Genomic DNA, 16,321 nt, shown 5'->3' with positions numbered 1-16,321 from the left:
TTTAAAGTAGTTCTAGGCCAAGACTGTGCTCCCAGGCAGATAGACACAAACACAATCTGGAGCAAAGGAAGTTAAATGTAGTCGTCACAGAAGTCTCATGAATAAAGTTCCAACGAACATGAGCTCACAATCAAAAAAAATCACCAAAGATGATTTAGCAGAAAGACTGAGAGGAAAAGCCATGAGTAGCGAGAGTCTAGAAAACAACAGGCTACAGAAAAAGACCACCAAGATAATGCAGATATTAATAGGATATAGAATTTATACTTAAAGTTATCAAAAATATTTTGATTCTTGAAGATACTATCAGAATTAATCACACAGATTTCAAAAATAATTAATTATGGGAAGGGCAGGAAAACTACAAAAGCCCCTTTCCTGAGGCTCAGGCACAGAGGGCCTGCCCAAAACTGAGGCTGGGGGAGAAGGAAGAACACCAACCCACCCTCTACCCTGCCATGAACCTTGCCCCAAACAACAAGCAGCAGTAGTCTACTGCTGGGGAAGAGGAAGAACACAGAGAAAGCCCTGGGGCCCAGGCATGCAGGTTGACTGCAAACTGAGAGTGGATCAGGAACGCTAAGAAAACCTTCCTGCATTCCAGGCCTCCTACTAAGCTCACAGCAGCAGCAGGCCACCTCTGGAGAAATCTGAAGCCTGCAGTGCGTGCCAAGTAGCTATAGCAACAACAAAATTCAAATCCAGATCAACTACTGACAATAAAGATACAATCACCTATATTAAGGACCTGAAGGAAAAAAAGAAGTGGCCATTATGGGTATTAATATTATTTACCTCAGTCTCTATTGTTCTTTAGCACACAATACCTGACATTCAATTAAAAATTACTAGACACAAAGAGTGGGGAAAGCCATTGTTAACAGATGACATAGTCAACAGAACAAGACTCCAAGATGACCCAGATTATAAATATCAGACAGGACATTTAAAATAGTTATAAATATTATAAGGATCTAATTGAAAAAAATGATCAATGCATTCCTATGGGGGGGAGGGGATTTATCACAGAGATGAAAACCATATAAAAAGACTCAAATGAAAATATTTTGAATGCAGAACAAAGGTACAGACTGGGAAAATATATTTACAAAACACTTATCCAACAAAGGACTTGTATCCAGAACTCTCACTACTCAATCAACAACCCAGTAAAAAAACAGCAAAATGTTGAACAGACACTTTACAGAAGAAATGATATGAATGGCCAATAGGCACATGAACCACCGCCCAACAACACTGGTGATCAGAAAAATGTAAATAAATCCACAATGAGGAACTACTACATGCCCACTAGAATGGCTAACATTAAACAGATGGACAATATCAAGTGCTGGAAAGGATGTGAAATGACTGCAACTCTCACCCACTGTCAGTGGGAATCGAAAGTTGTATAGCCACTTTAAAAAGCAATTTCACAGTTTCTGATAAAGTGAAGCATGCGCTTACCATATGAGCCAGCAATTCCACTCCACGGCACTTATCCAAGAGAAATGAAGATGGATGTCCACACCAAGACCTGCATGTGGACTTCACAGCACCTTCACTTACAGCAGCCATAAAATGTAAACCACTCAAATGCCTGTAAAGCAGTGAATGAACAACAAAAAAAGCAGTGTATCTACACAACAGACCACTACGCAGAACTGAAACAATAAACTACGGATATACCCAACAACCTAGAGGAATCTCAAAAGATTCATTCTAAGACACGAAAGACCAAATACTGCATCATTCTACTTAAATGACATTCTGAAAAAGGTGAAACTAGAGAGAGAAACAGATTTAGGTTGTCAGGTGCTAGAAGTTGGAAGGAAACTAACTGTTCTTTTAATTAAAAGCTATAAATTGAATTTTCAAAATCACCTACAAATAAAAACACCCTTCATTTATTTATTCAACAAACACTGAGGACCTACAACGTGGCAGGCACTACTCTAGACACTACAAAACCGAGTTCCTTAGTTGCACAAGTTTGAATTTTCAGAAAAGGAACTGATGAGAACAAATGCAATAAAAACTCATGTAATATGAGTTTTCCACATGTTGACTGAAGGTTATCATCAGAACTCTTAACATTTTTTCCATCTTCTTACCCGATTGTTACAAAATATCCTATATTTTATCATAATAAGTTACACATTTATTAGGGTGAACCATATGAAACTGCAGTATAATCATGAAATAGCTCACGCCAATGTTCCCACAGACAAGAACTCAAGGAAGAAATCTGTAAAAGTAATCAGTGGTCATGTCACACCTTCTCATCATAATGCAAAATAATCAATGACTCAATTTCCAGTCAAAACACCTGATATTTTTGGTGAACTTTTTTTTTTAAACTTTTCAAGAACTTTCCCAACATCCAGACTAAAACGTGTTATTCATCTTGTAAATAAAGATGATTGCTATGGAGACTTCACTGACTTCTGGTTTCATATTTCCAACGAAAGAACTAAAGGACAACAAAATTATTCCCACTTTTAGTTAAAAGCCTTACATTTAAACTCCACCTTTATCCTTAGGGGAAAACATATGAGAATCTTTCTTGGAAAGTTTATTTCATTCAGGCGTTTTAAAATTATTTCATTTAAAAAAATAAGTAAATAAATATACTTTCAAAATCAAAAAAATTAAATGGACTACCCTTCTGTTGAAGAAGCTATTTTAGATAGTATAATTCATGCAGATAATTTTAGGAAAAAATTATAAACTTTATGCTTTCACACTGTCTTAATATTTCTTTATAAGCCATTAGGACACTTACACCCTTCTAGCAGAATATTTCCATGAACTGTTCAACAGCACTTTGGCCTGGAGGAGCTACTAATTCCATAGTCACTGAAGATTTCTTCAGGTACACTGGAAGACAGCTGTCACTCAACACACACACACACTGAGACAACGGACCATATGTGTCTCACAAAGGACTCCATTACAGAGAAAACACAATGAATAGAAATTTAGAATGTAAAAGATGGAACTTCTTATCAGTTTTTTAGAATTCCAAAATACGAAAGTTCTCAAAATAGTTCTCTATTTTTCCAATTTTTTTTCTCAAACTATACTCTAATTTTTATGCTTTTGCTTCCTTAATTTCATCTTTTAAAATGGTACCAAATCTTAAAGTTATGGAATTTAATCCTTAGCCAAATGAATAATACCACAAAGCCTTGTATTTTAAAATCCAAATTATATCAGATTTGAAATCAGTATAAATTCAGTAATACTTAATCCAATTTTTTAAGTAAGTGAAATTTTACTTAAAGTACTCCCTTACCCTCCAACAGACCTCAGATATTTTCCACTATGTAAGAGATTATCTAAGGTAAACGTGTGCCATTTAACCTGTGCAGAACGAACTTGTGCCAACAAATGAGCAAAACCTGAACATGGCATACATAGGTAACTCTATACCTTGATTTTAATTGTTTAAACCTAAACACTGTCGATACTAGCAACCAACTTAATCTTCAGAAAATGAAAAACAGATGAAAAGTCTTAGATCACTATGAATCATACAGCAACGGAATTTAGCTTTAGATCACTGCTAGGATTCTTTAACTATACTCAGGTTGGGGGCCTTGATTTTTACAATCTAGGCCAGGGGCTCTCAACCGCTTCTCTCTCCAGAATTCCTAAAAGGGGTGGGATTAGGCTAGGGGATGCCTGACCCCTTTGGAATACCATTTCTAAACTCCAGGAAGAAGGGACGTGGGACCATCTTGATCTCAATGCTTCTGAACTCAGTGAAGAAGCAGAAGCAGACAGAGGCATGAGAGAACTTCAGAGCCTAAAAGAAAAATCTAAGCTCAGTATGTGAGCCCTTTTAAAGTCACAAATGGGAAGAAAGGAATCTCCTCCTTAACAAACCTGACAGCATCAGGTTGCTACCAATATACTAGATCGTGCCATTTTGGAAACCACGTCCTAGCATCACAAAGGAAATTAAAAACATCAGAATAAAGTCTGGCTATGAATACTCTACTAGAGTCTCACAATTAATAAGAATTTACCTGTATTCCACTTACGGAAGACATGAAAAAATTACAAAAACAGAAGCTCATAACAAAGATATATTTTTCTTAATTCTCAATTACATCATGAGAAAAGCACAGCGATTTGAAATATTTAACTAAGACAATGTACGTAACATGTCGAATACAGTAGTTTTCAAACTTGGCAGCACGTTAAATTGCCTAGAGGGAATTTCTCTTTCCTTTCCCTTCTCCTCCCTCCTGGCATGAAGACACTGAAGTCTGAGGAAGTGGGGCCATGACGGGGATGGGAGGCTACATGGAGGCATCAGCATCAGCAGCATGCCTGGCAGCCAAAGAAAAGTAGTAGTGGGGAGCACAAAGATGGTGGAGGAAGGAGGATTCCTGAGCAGTTGAAATATTGGTTACATTAAGCAGAATTAATTAATATACTGAAGATAACAGAAGCCAGCTTTCTCAATTTTCTTTCTTTTTCTCTTTTTTGTGAGGAAAATTGGCCCTGAGCTAACATCTGTGCCTATCTTCCTCTGTTTTATGTGGGATGCCACCACAGCGTGGCTTGATGAGCAGTACTAGGTCCACACCCGGAATCTGAACCTGCGAACCCCAGGCTACTGAAGCAGAGCACATGAATCCAACTACTATGCTACCAGGCCAGCCCCCAGCTTTCTCAATTTCTGAGAAGAGGGAAGGCTAGAAGGAATACTGAGGTATTGGGTTAGAACTTGAACTATCAGAGTAAACTCAGTTTTCTGAACTTATACAGACACAGATAGTCACAGAAATAGCCAAAGATGTATATGTGCATACATACATACACATATGTATATTTCCCAGCTCTGTCTGACACCACTGAGACCAGTTATGGCTCTAGTTACCATCTCCCACGCAAAAGGAGGAGGGTCAGGGCGGGGGCAGGGAAAGTACAAGATAAGCCTGGAACATTCTGTTGTGCCAGAAAGTAGGAAAATGCTCAAGAAATGATGGGAAGATGTCAAAAAAATACAGGTATCCATTTGAAAGGACTCAAATTTGGGACAAATCTGGGACAATCTCAGCATCAAAATAATGAGAATATCAAGTTACAACCCATAGAATAAAATGGGAATCTATAAATCCATACTGATATAAGTAAACAAATAAATAAATTGATAAATAGGGATGACAAGAAAGCTCCTTCTTATAGAATGTCAACCAATAAATGTAGATGGAATAATGAAAATAAATAATCACCATTCTGCAACTAGCAAGTGGTAGTTTAAAAATGAAGAGGTCATTAATGAATGCTAGGGGCTTATAGGTGTAGATTTGATGAAGAACAGAATACTGGCATAATATGGGAACATCTTCTCACAAAATACTAATTAAATACGAAAGGGATAATGGTGACTTCACAGTGGAGAAAGTCAATGTTCATCAACTTGACCGGTGATCAGAGTTAACATCACCAGTGGTGGGAAAGATTGACAGTATGTTTCGTGACGTGGTACACTTTAAAGAGCATGGCATCATTCCTGCCAAGAACGCATAGCCTGAGTCTGGTCATGGGAAAACACCGGATGGTTCTGGTTGAAGGTTGCCCTATAGAATGCAATGCCTGTCAAGGACATGAGAAGCTGAGAAAAGACATAGGAATGGATTCCATTCTGAAGAAGACTGATGGACATGACAACTAAATTCAACAACATGTTCCTGTATACAATGCTGGACCAAAGAGAGAAAAAGAGGGGCCGGCTCGGTGGCATAGCGGTTAAGTTTACGTGCTCTGTTTCACTGGCCAGGGTTCACAGGTTCAGATCCCAGGCACGGACCTATACTTTGCTCACCAAGCCATGCTGTGGTGGCATCCCACATACAAAATATAGGAAGATTGGCACAGATGTTAGCTCAGGGCCAATCTTCCTTATCAAAAAAAAAAAAGAAGAAGAAGTAAAAGAGAAATTGTTGGGGCATTTGGTGAAATTTGAATGGGGTATGTAAGTTGTATGGTGATTTTGTATAATGTTGATTTCCTGATTGCTAACAGACAATCTTTCCATGCCTTCCCATCTTCCCTTGCTTTCCTTTGTCTTACCCTCCCCAGCACAGACATGCTGACATCAACGGAAGTGGGGCAGGAAAGACGATAGGATGTGAGCGTAACAGCCAAGGGCGAGGGCAGTGAAGGTGAATGAAGCACGGAGGTGAAGGGGGCAGGAGGCTATAGAGTATTAATTATAAATATAAATGTACGTAGGAGAGTGTCCTTCTTTTGGGGAGGTACAGACCATAGTATTTAGGGGTGATCAAGCACTATATCAGAAAAAGACTAGATAGATAGATTAATAAAACGGAAAGAAAATTCAGTAAAATCTTAACAACTGGGAATCTGGGTGACAGGAGTGCAAGAGTTCTTCGCAACATTTTTTGAGGTCCCAAACTATTTTAAAACAAAAATTACTTACTAATAAAGAATCATGTGGGGAACTTGTAAAAAAATCCCAGTACCCCAGGCTGCCCCTTAGACCAATTAAATCTCTGGGGAGTGGGGATCAGGGGCCAGTATTTAAAGCTCCTAAGAAAATCCACTGACAGCACTGTGTGATACACAGAAATTGCTCAATAAATGGCTGGTATTGCTGCTGAAACTATCATATTTAGCATAACCTCACGTCTATATGCAGAACATAATTCTGTATACTGGAAATTATTTTTTAAGAAGACAATCCTAAATAACTGTGACCTATCTTACGTGATCTACCTCAACACAAGTGATGAGGGTGATACTCTTAGCAGAGAGGGCACTAAAAAATAAGTAAAATATTAATAATGATGGGAAAGAAAGTCTTTAATCTCTCAAATGCTTATTAGATCACAAAACATTTACTGAATTTGATCTTAGATGAGGATATAAATTATTTCAAACATTATTTGCCTATAGAATCCTCAGAAGTAACAAGTAAAGTATTAACTTAAAGAGGAAACAAAAAGAAGCAAATTTAACTAACAGCTACTTTCTTGTGCCAAGTGGGCTTTTAAGTGGCTCTTTAAAACTTAAATTTTATTTTATTTTTTTTACTAAAAAAGCGAATTCATAAAACAAGTTGCATCTATTAAAATTCTCTATGTTCAAAGAATATTCTCTCCTTGTTCAAGATCTTTTACCTTCTAGTTTTTTTTCCCCTCCTCCTCTAGTTTTGCAAATGGCTGAAAATTCGTCATTGTAACAGTAAGTAGTTGTAAACAACTTAAATGTTCCCCAGTTGGGGACTAGTTGAATGACATATGCTGCATCCATACAATGTAATAACATGCAATATCCAGCAGGAAGAAAAAATGAGGGTAATCTTCACATATACAATTGAAATAAGTTCCCAGATATATTGTTAAAGGTAACAACAATAAAGCAAGTTGCAAAACTGGAAATGTTAATTACATGCTGGGAAGGGGAAAGAGACTGATGATCTTTTAACTTTACACGTATACATTTGTACATTTTGATTCCCGAAGCCTGTAAACAAATAAACAAAAGCAAAAATTTAAATTAGCATATGCACGGAACAATTTTATATTCAAGAAATAGTCCTACACTAAGGTAGCTTTGGTGGCTCCAGACCACTCCCACTCTTCTCCATGATCACTGGGTACATCAAGTGGGTGCCACTTAAATCAGAGGAATGTTCATTCACTCAATGATACTGAGATCCTACTGTGAGACAAAAATTAGCACAGTGCACGTTCCTTTCGAACATACAAAAAATGCAAAAACAGCAACCCCTGCCTTTACCTGGATACAGCACATCTATTATAATGCAATGCAGTGTGGCATACAAACAAAAATTCCAATGAGGGAAAAATGGTGCATACAGAGCATTAGTAAGGATCATACCCAGCCCCCTCATGATTAGGGACAATTTCATGAAAAAGATGACAGTTGCTCTTTCGAGAATAACACATCAATAGGCAAAAATAGGAATAGAAAGAGAACAGTCAGGTGGATGCAATGGCATGACTAAGATGCATTTGAAGAGCAGCTAGCAACCCAGTTGGCAACAGCATGTGGTTAGTATACAGAAGCTGAGATGGAAGAGGCTGAAAAGTGAGGTCAGGGCAGAAGGTAGAGGTGCTTAAATTACAGGCAAATTCCAGGCCCAGGTCAGTGTCTAGCTCATAGTAGACGTTCAATAAATGTTTATCACTGTAAGTCATGATGGAGACACTGTCAAGATTATAACTGTGTGTATGCCCAGATGCAGTTATACTGAAGGTTGGAAGTAGTCCTGGCAGTGTGTGGAGATGTCATTTATGTTAATTCTTTCAGCTGCTTGTGAACACGAAGAAACTGATAATGTTGTATTCTCAGATCAAGGAACATACAGAACAAAAATTTTGGAAGACCAAACTATGATTTAAACAATGACATTGTCTTACTGAAGTCCAAATCTGTACAGGTCAAACATATACTTGCTGGGAACAAAGCAGAAGCAATGATACTTGGTAAAGGATAGACAGAACCAAATTCAAACAGACATGTGGACTGAAGAGAGGGCAAATGAAGGCTAGACCTCAGCAGTTTTCCATGCTGGAATGTTCTGAGCTCAAACTTCGCATACTTTGAAGAAATGCTGAACTACGTTTGCAAGGAAGTAAAGCCACACTTCTGGAGAGAAGTGTGCAATTTGATGCTTATGAAGGGGGCTTTAAATTTCTGCTCCTGCCTTTAGTGTGCACAGTCTCAGTGTGGGTGTGATTTATTGAGCATGTGTCCCACCAGTGGGGCTCAGTTTCAAAAGGAACTGAAAACAAACTAGACCCATGAAGATGATGCAATATGCCTGGAATTTTGGAGACAATTCCATGAATCCCAAAACTATTTCTGGCTACTTGGCCAAACTCAGGGGAATGTTTAGTGTTTGTGTCTGTCCATCTCAGTGAAAATGCATTCTCTTTTGTGAAATGTGGCAGCTACCATCAGCAGGATGAACCATCAAAATCCATTCACCCTCGCTAAATATATGCCACATTTTAGAGAATAACTAGCCTTTTAAATACAATGTTCTCATTCACCTTATTAAAAGTAATCAATGATTAGCTTTATGTCAATAACCATGCACTACTGTGTGACTAGTCTATTAATCTGTTTTCTGTACGTCTCTCGTATTAGTGGTTAAAATCTCTATCAGCATGATCAAAACGTTCTAGCGTATGTAACAGAGTACCGAGGAAACCTCTGGTCAGCCTCCATGTGCACAGATTTCAAATTATGAAGCCTTCTACTAATAGTAAAAACTTATTTGAGGAAAAGAACTAACATTTACTAAGCTCCAACTATGTGCTGGCAAAGCACTTGTTTTCTTCTAGCAAACATATAGAATATGTTTAAGAGTTCTATGATAAAAAAATAAATAAGTAAAAACAAGCTACATCCTGCCAGACAGTAACAATATTAAACTTCTCCCCAAAATCATGAAACAAAATGTTTAACAAAGTAAGTACTCCAAGGTCCCTTGCAACATTAAAATGTTGTCTCTCAAATTTTAAAAAATTAATTCCAAGGTAGGGTAAAAAGGTATTACATCATTGACCATTTTAAATGGACAATGCTGTAAAATTCCAAGTCAAAACAATTAACATTTATTGAATACCTATGATGAGCATATCAAAACTCTCCAAAATATGACTATGAGTAAGTGACCTTCCTAGAAACGACGGTAATCACATGTGCCTGAATGTGTGTGCACGCACAATTACTTCCATTTGCTTTATAACAAATTACTATCATACTCTCAGATTTACGGGTCTGGGGCCCAATCACTGTGCCAAGAGACAGCAATGAGGGTCTGTGGATGACTATGTTTAAGGCCTCAAAACTCAGGACTCTCAAATTTTTACTTACATAAGTAGTGATGGTAAATTCTCTTTTCAAGGTTCTATTTTAACTGCATTTGGAAAATCACAAAACTTTAGGGTTAGCAGAATTGTTCAGTTTATTTAGTCTAGTTGCTTCATTTTACAGATGAGATGACTGATTTAGGAAAGAAAAAATGGCTTCTCAAAGTAACGTAGCTAATTAATAGTTCTCTTGCTTCTCAGTATCAACCCCTCTCATTCCACATTTTTTCTTCTCGACTGTTAAGTATAAATTTTAATTATGCTTTCTGTCCCAATTCATTACTGAATTTGGAATGGCCCTCTGGGTGGTTCCTTAAAATTTAATATCGGCTAACTCTATTTTGTAATTAACATGAACTTTCAATTAAATTCTCAATCCTGTTATCGCAAGAAAAGTTCACTTTTATATTAGTCATACCCACCCCTGCCAAACCTAGAAAAAGATTTCAAGGTTTGTAGAAAAGCTGTGATCCATTCTTCCACTATAAATTTGGGACCATAATTTGTTTTCAACGACAAGCACTATTTAAGTCAATAGATAAAAAGGCTAAAGCTTCAAAAACATATTATACCATATTATATTTACTTGGCAATGGCATTCTGAATGTATGTGTTTCACCATGAGGATTAGAGGTGTCTTAAAAAGCATGTATGAAACAAAAGCATCAAATGAAGAATCGAGAGAATCCCAGATGGAAAGTTTAGATAGGAAAATAATCAAGCCAAGGGTAGGACTAGAACATAGAATTTCACACCACAGGGCTTGAATGCTCACTATCCTGGACTGCAAATTTGATCCCTGCCTCCCTCAAGCAAAGAGAAAAACCACATTTGTGCAGGATTCTCATTGTCCGTAAGCTGAAAAGTAAGCCAATTTTTCAGGGAGGAAGCACAGAGGTTGCTGGTATTAAGATCTGCAAGCAATTCCCCTGGTGGATCTTCACAAAGAGGCCAGTCCGTGATGGAGCGGATGTCCTCCACAACGCTGGCGTGTGCTGGGTCTCTTCTGCTCACAGTCTCTCAAGACAGGTCGATGGCCTAGCGCCAAATAAAGGAGATAGATGAGCCAGCTCACTGGGCCTCGGAAGGACATGTGAGGAAGGCCGAAATCTCCCTTTGAGAAGAGTCTGGCCTCACTCCAACTCCCAGACAAATGGGTGATTAAGGTCACAAAGCTTAGAGCCTGGTCACAATCATTTTAGCCTGGAAAATGTTCAAGGCAGGCATTCTTCATCACCTATAAAAGTAATTTTTAAGTTGGAGATGGGGTGAAGAGGGAGCCAAGTAATTTCTGTTTTCTAGAAAGCATGTTTCAACAAACTTGAATGGAAGTTTTGCCATTAACATTTGTCCTTCCTGTAAATTTTCAAGGACTAACTGCAGTTGGTTTCATCTTTTCATCTTGACATTTATTTTTAACAAAGGGAATTCCAGGTTGACTTGAAAAGCTTATTAGAAGGATATAAAGAGGCTGAGTTTTACTGAAAAGAAATTATAAACAAAGGAGGAATGAATGAAAATGACACGCTGTGACTAATAAATGCAGAGATAAATAAGTCTGAATTAGAAAAATAAGACATTTCAATAAAACCTGCTCTGGGCTATCAAACAAAATAGGTTGAGGTCTGAAATTAGAACTCCAATAGCTGCAGTTCAGCAGTGAACTAGAAGAGTGTAGCCCATGTTCCATGGGTGATAGGCATGACCCACAGAGGACAGGGTTGTTCTGATTGAACTGCAAGCCCTTCACATAGTCCAAACACTTGAAGGGTGAGATCACCAGCTCGAAAAGGAATCACAAGGGGTCGGGGTAGGAGATGGGTTAGTTACATGAATCCCATCATCACAACTTTCTACTGTGCTCTCTGGAATCTCTCTTTCCCATCTCTTAACAGGAAGGTGAGAGTCGATAAACTTCTGGTCACCTTCAGTAATAGAAACTCAGTCCAGTGCAGTGTAACATTCCACTTTCATAACCAATTCAAAGTTAACCCCACTCCCCATGACTAACGAGGTTTGCAACTCAGGAAACTCAGGGTGGCATAGAGAAGGGAGAGAAGAAGAAAGAGGGACAGACAGAGAAGGCACACTGAGAATGGGGCACTGCTCTTTCCTCCCTTCAAACCTCTTCTGAGCTCCAGATCATCTATTTAGTAGGCGGTAAGTAGAATTTTTTTTAATGAAACTGAAAAGAACAGAAAGATCAAGTTGTATTACATGTAAGTGTTATTTCATTAAACTTTTTTCCACTTATTTTTATGTAGGTATGTGCTGGGTCAAGATGTCAAATGTATTTCTTACTGCTGGTTACTGTCAAAAACCTGAAGGTCAGTTCTTTCTATCTCAGATGGCAGGACAGTACAATATGGTGGTTATAGCTTGGTCTTGGGAGCCAGACCACCCGGATCCAAATTCCAGGTACTAAATCTCTCTGTGCCTTAGTGTCCTGTCTATGTGAAATGAGAACAATAATAGAACTTCCATCATAGGATTGCTGGGAGGATTAGATGAGTTAACACACGGAAAGCCTATACATATGCCAGTGGAGATTAGCTATTTAGGGGAAGAAGGGATAGAAGAAAAAGCAAATGCCTCCTCAGATACCTGGGTGCAGCAGCAATCCTCTCCCCACTGCTTTCCAGTGCTTCTCTGACTAATGCTAACTGGCTACTGGCAGCCTCTACAGGGAAGGTCTGCAGGTGTGGCTCTCTTGTGGGGAGTCCATATGAGTTCTAAGAGGCAGCCATGAGGGTTCCCACTGCACACTTCCCTGACATGAGAAAAACCAACATCCTCCATGTCTCCTTACCCCCTGACACCAGCAGAATACCTAATGGTCTCAAGATGCTGGGCTCTACTCACCTAGCAGTCAGGCTTCATGGGTGGGTTACCAGAGAGAGACCTCAAGGCCAGCTACCTTCAGTGGGATCTACTTGACCCACACTAAACTATGGGAGAATTTCTCCCCAGTTCTCTTCTCAAATCTTACATAAGCAATGGGGCAAACATCAACGTGTCACATCACAAACATCTGTGGCTTAGGCAGTTTTGCCACCAGGTAATGAAACACCGGTCTCCTCTTCTTGTAGGCACACCCAGTCTTGATGAGAGATCTCCTTGGAAAGATCTCTGCTCCCAAGAAATCACCTTCTCATCTTTTATGGGGACCACTCCATTTCTCACTAGCCCAACATCCCCAGTGACTGTCCATCTCTTTCCTTCCACTTCAATCTTCTTAGTAGGGAAGGGACTTGCAGGGAAGTGGCGTGGTTTGTAGTGGTGGCTGTTGGTATTAGAACAGTTTCTGCCACCTCTTAATAAGTATGCAAGAGTAGTGTGTGGACACAAGTGTTGACAATTCTTTGGAAGCTCTCTGCAGAATGCCAGGGCCACATGCCCTTCCACTCTGAGTCCTAGTCGCCAATTGTGGCATAAAAGGAAAAGGTCTATTCAAATCCTGTGTAGTGGAACTACTAAGAAAAAGAGAAAAGCAGAAAGGGAAGAGAGAAGCAAAGTGATCAGAAATCATCATGACAAGGAGAGACAGGAGTATCAAGTAGTTTTATGCTCAGACAATGGAAAGGATTTCTGACAACATAGAGCTATTCTGTGCCTCAGTGCTCTGGCAGTTACAGATATAGGATGGGTGTGTGTGTTTGTGGCGGGGGGGCGAACAGACACTAAATATGGTATTGTTCTCTCCATACCATAGCCCCTGAAATCATAGGACATCTCTACAGTAATAACTAAGTCATGGCAGAGTGGCCGGCACACAAGAGTGTTGTATACACCACGCAATAAAACTATATGCATGATAAATACCTTTTGTGGTTTGGATTCAAAGTCTTCTCTAGCAAAGAGCAGAAGGAAATGGCATTTAAAATGGGTGAGCACAAGAAAATGCTGAAGGATCAGTATAATGTTAGAGAACAGACTCCATGTGCACTGTGATGCATATGAGAGCAGATCTCAGAGAGGACAGTTGTTAGAACATTTTTATATATTGTGAGCATCTAAAACTGCCAGGTACCACACATTCCTAAAGCAGATGACTTCTGCCATGCTCTACTGTAGGAGAGGGTTTCAGTCAAACACGCCGACACTGCCCTTAGGGACGTCCTAACGGCTTGTTGTAAAAGCAAAGTAATTGTTTTTAACGCAATTGATTGTGTCACGTTTATTTCTGAAAACCTTTTCAAATTAAAATAAGGCACGAAAACACTAGACCAAGTTGAAAAGAGAACTCAGCACACCTTAAAGCTGGAAAAAAAATGTTGTGATTTCTGGAAAATACATTAGTATATGCAGTATATCCTCTGAACAGTTTACAATATGCAAAAAATCAGTCATTCACAGCAATGCTTGTCAACTTTTCTCCATAATTCTAGTCAATGCTAAACACAAAAAGGCAGCTGGAGAAAACTCTGGTTAGCGTCGTGTTCACAGGGCCGTGCTTCTCTCCCATGAGACAGACATACCTTTTTTTTTTATTTTTTTTTTGAGAAAGCTCCCCTCAAATCCTTTAAGCACACATGCTTGTAATGGTGAAGGATAGTCCTTCATACCCCATCAAAAAGACAGGAAAACTGTGGTGAGTAGCCAAAGAGGGTTTTGTGACTTGGAAAAGTCTCGTGTTTTCAAAGTGCTGACAAGCCAAAAGACACAGATTATGGGGAAGACGATGGTTTTCAGGAGTGTGGGAAATCACCTTGGGAAAAATCACTCCTTCAGTCTTTGATACTATAACCACTATGATTCATTCCTCTGGATTCCAGATAACAAGTATTTCATGGTATTAAAATACTTCCTAAACTCATGAATTATCTTAAAGTTCTTTCAAATTTCTGAATTAAGCTAAAGGCCAAGGATTTCTGATTCTCTAAAGCAGCAAACAGATTTTGACATTCATGCTATTTCCTAAAACAATACAATTTCAGGGGCTGGCCCCGTGGCCGAGTGGTTAAGTTCGCGCGCTCTGCTGCAGGCGGCTCAGTGTTTCGTTGGTTCGAATCCTGGGTGCGGACATGGCACTGCTCATCAAGCCACGCTGAGGCAGCGTCCCACGTATCACAACTAGAAGAATCCACAACGAAGAATATACAACTATGTACTGGGGGCTTTGGGGAAAAAAAGGAAAAAATAAAATCTTAAAAAAAAAAAATATATATATATATATAATTTCAATGCTTTATAAACTAAATTTCTCACAGCAGAAATTTGGCATCCTCTCTTTTCAATGGTTACTATAGGCAAATATTCAATGCTTAATGCTACTTTTCTAATTAAATAAAATGTTTTCATATTTTTTAACGGGAAAATGATTAAGTGATTCCATGATCGCTGAAGAGGATGTTGTAAGTCTATACTTACGAACAAGAAAAGCTGATGGCTAGAAAAGAACAGAATGCAAACTAGTTTATAGAGTAAATGAAAATTAAATAAAGTTGTATATATAGGTATATCAATCATAGGAAGACGATCAGACAGATGCTTCCAAAATGTGTACCGTATCCTTGAGGAGGAATTTGGCTGTTCTTTAGTTTCTGCTCTGTACTCTATTTTTTTTCAATGAGTACATACCATTTTTACTAAAAAAAGAAAAAGCTATTTTTCAAAGTAGAATATAAACTTATGAAAAGAAACATTTTTTGCTGTATTTAAAACTAGCATATAAACTCCCTAAAACAGACAGTGGTTAGTAAAAAAGAAAAATTAAATTCAGGAGCAGGCAGCAAGAGAGACCATATGTCTCCCAAACGCAGCACTACCAAGTACATTTTTCACACGAGAATCTCCCAAGGCCTAAAATAAAATTGTTGCTTCCATTTCTTCTGCCATGAGTTTCCTGAGAGATTCTATGCAGGAGGCGCACAGATTCCATGCTGGCCTCAATCAAAATGTTCCAGACACATGAGACTAAATAAAAAGAGTTATTAGCAGAAGGAAATCCATCTTTCCAGTAATCACCATAGCCGCATCTCTATAGAATGATATCCAACAGATCACAGAGCCTGCAAGATCCTAAGCCTTCTTGGAGGGATATATGATAGTCATACCTCACTAGGAAACGTGGTAAAGCTAAGTCTGTTAGCATATTACAGAGAATTTTAGCCCAGGTAAATAATAGGTTATCCACTCCTATTATAGACCAAATTTCATATTTCACATTCTTATTATTATCCCAACTGTGCATGTTTAGTCTATTTGGGAAAGCTGAAAAGAAAGTTATATTTAACAGCATTTGCCACCAGCATGACTGACACATTTAAAAGGTGCTCTCTTTTAAACTTTTAGCCTTCATCATTAGTCAGCATTTCTCATCTAATTGTACAGGGCACAGTACTGTTCTTAGGAAAAGGTGGCCTGGAGAGGCAGGACAAAACAAACAAAGATAAGTAAATGGACAGACCTATGGTTAAATGATTATTTTAAAA

General features: G+C 38.5%; 1 protein-coding gene and 1 pseudogene across 4 annotated transcripts in view; both read right to left on the bottom strand.

Moving 5' to 3' along the window:
• The window catches only part of BICC1 (BicC family RNA binding protein 1), a 266,296-nt gene that overhangs the window by 131,672 nt on the left and 118,303 nt on the right, over positions 1 to 16,321 (bottom strand). The gene's annotated exons all lie outside the window — the stretch shown is intronic.
• The window catches only part of LOC139039738 (5-hydroxytryptamine receptor 3C-like), a 39,972-nt pseudogene that overhangs the window by 5,594 nt on the left and 18,057 nt on the right, over positions 1 to 16,321 (bottom strand).

Source organism: Equus asinus, chromosome 2, assembly GCF_041296235.1.
Source record: "Equus asinus isolate D_3611 breed Donkey chromosome 2, EquAss-T2T_v2, whole genome shotgun sequence".
Lineage (NCBI taxonomy): Eukaryota > Metazoa > Chordata > Mammalia > Perissodactyla > Equidae > Equus > Equus asinus.
The sequence above is the reverse complement of the archived record's forward strand: the minus strand, read 5'-3'. Positions and strand labels throughout refer to the sequence as shown.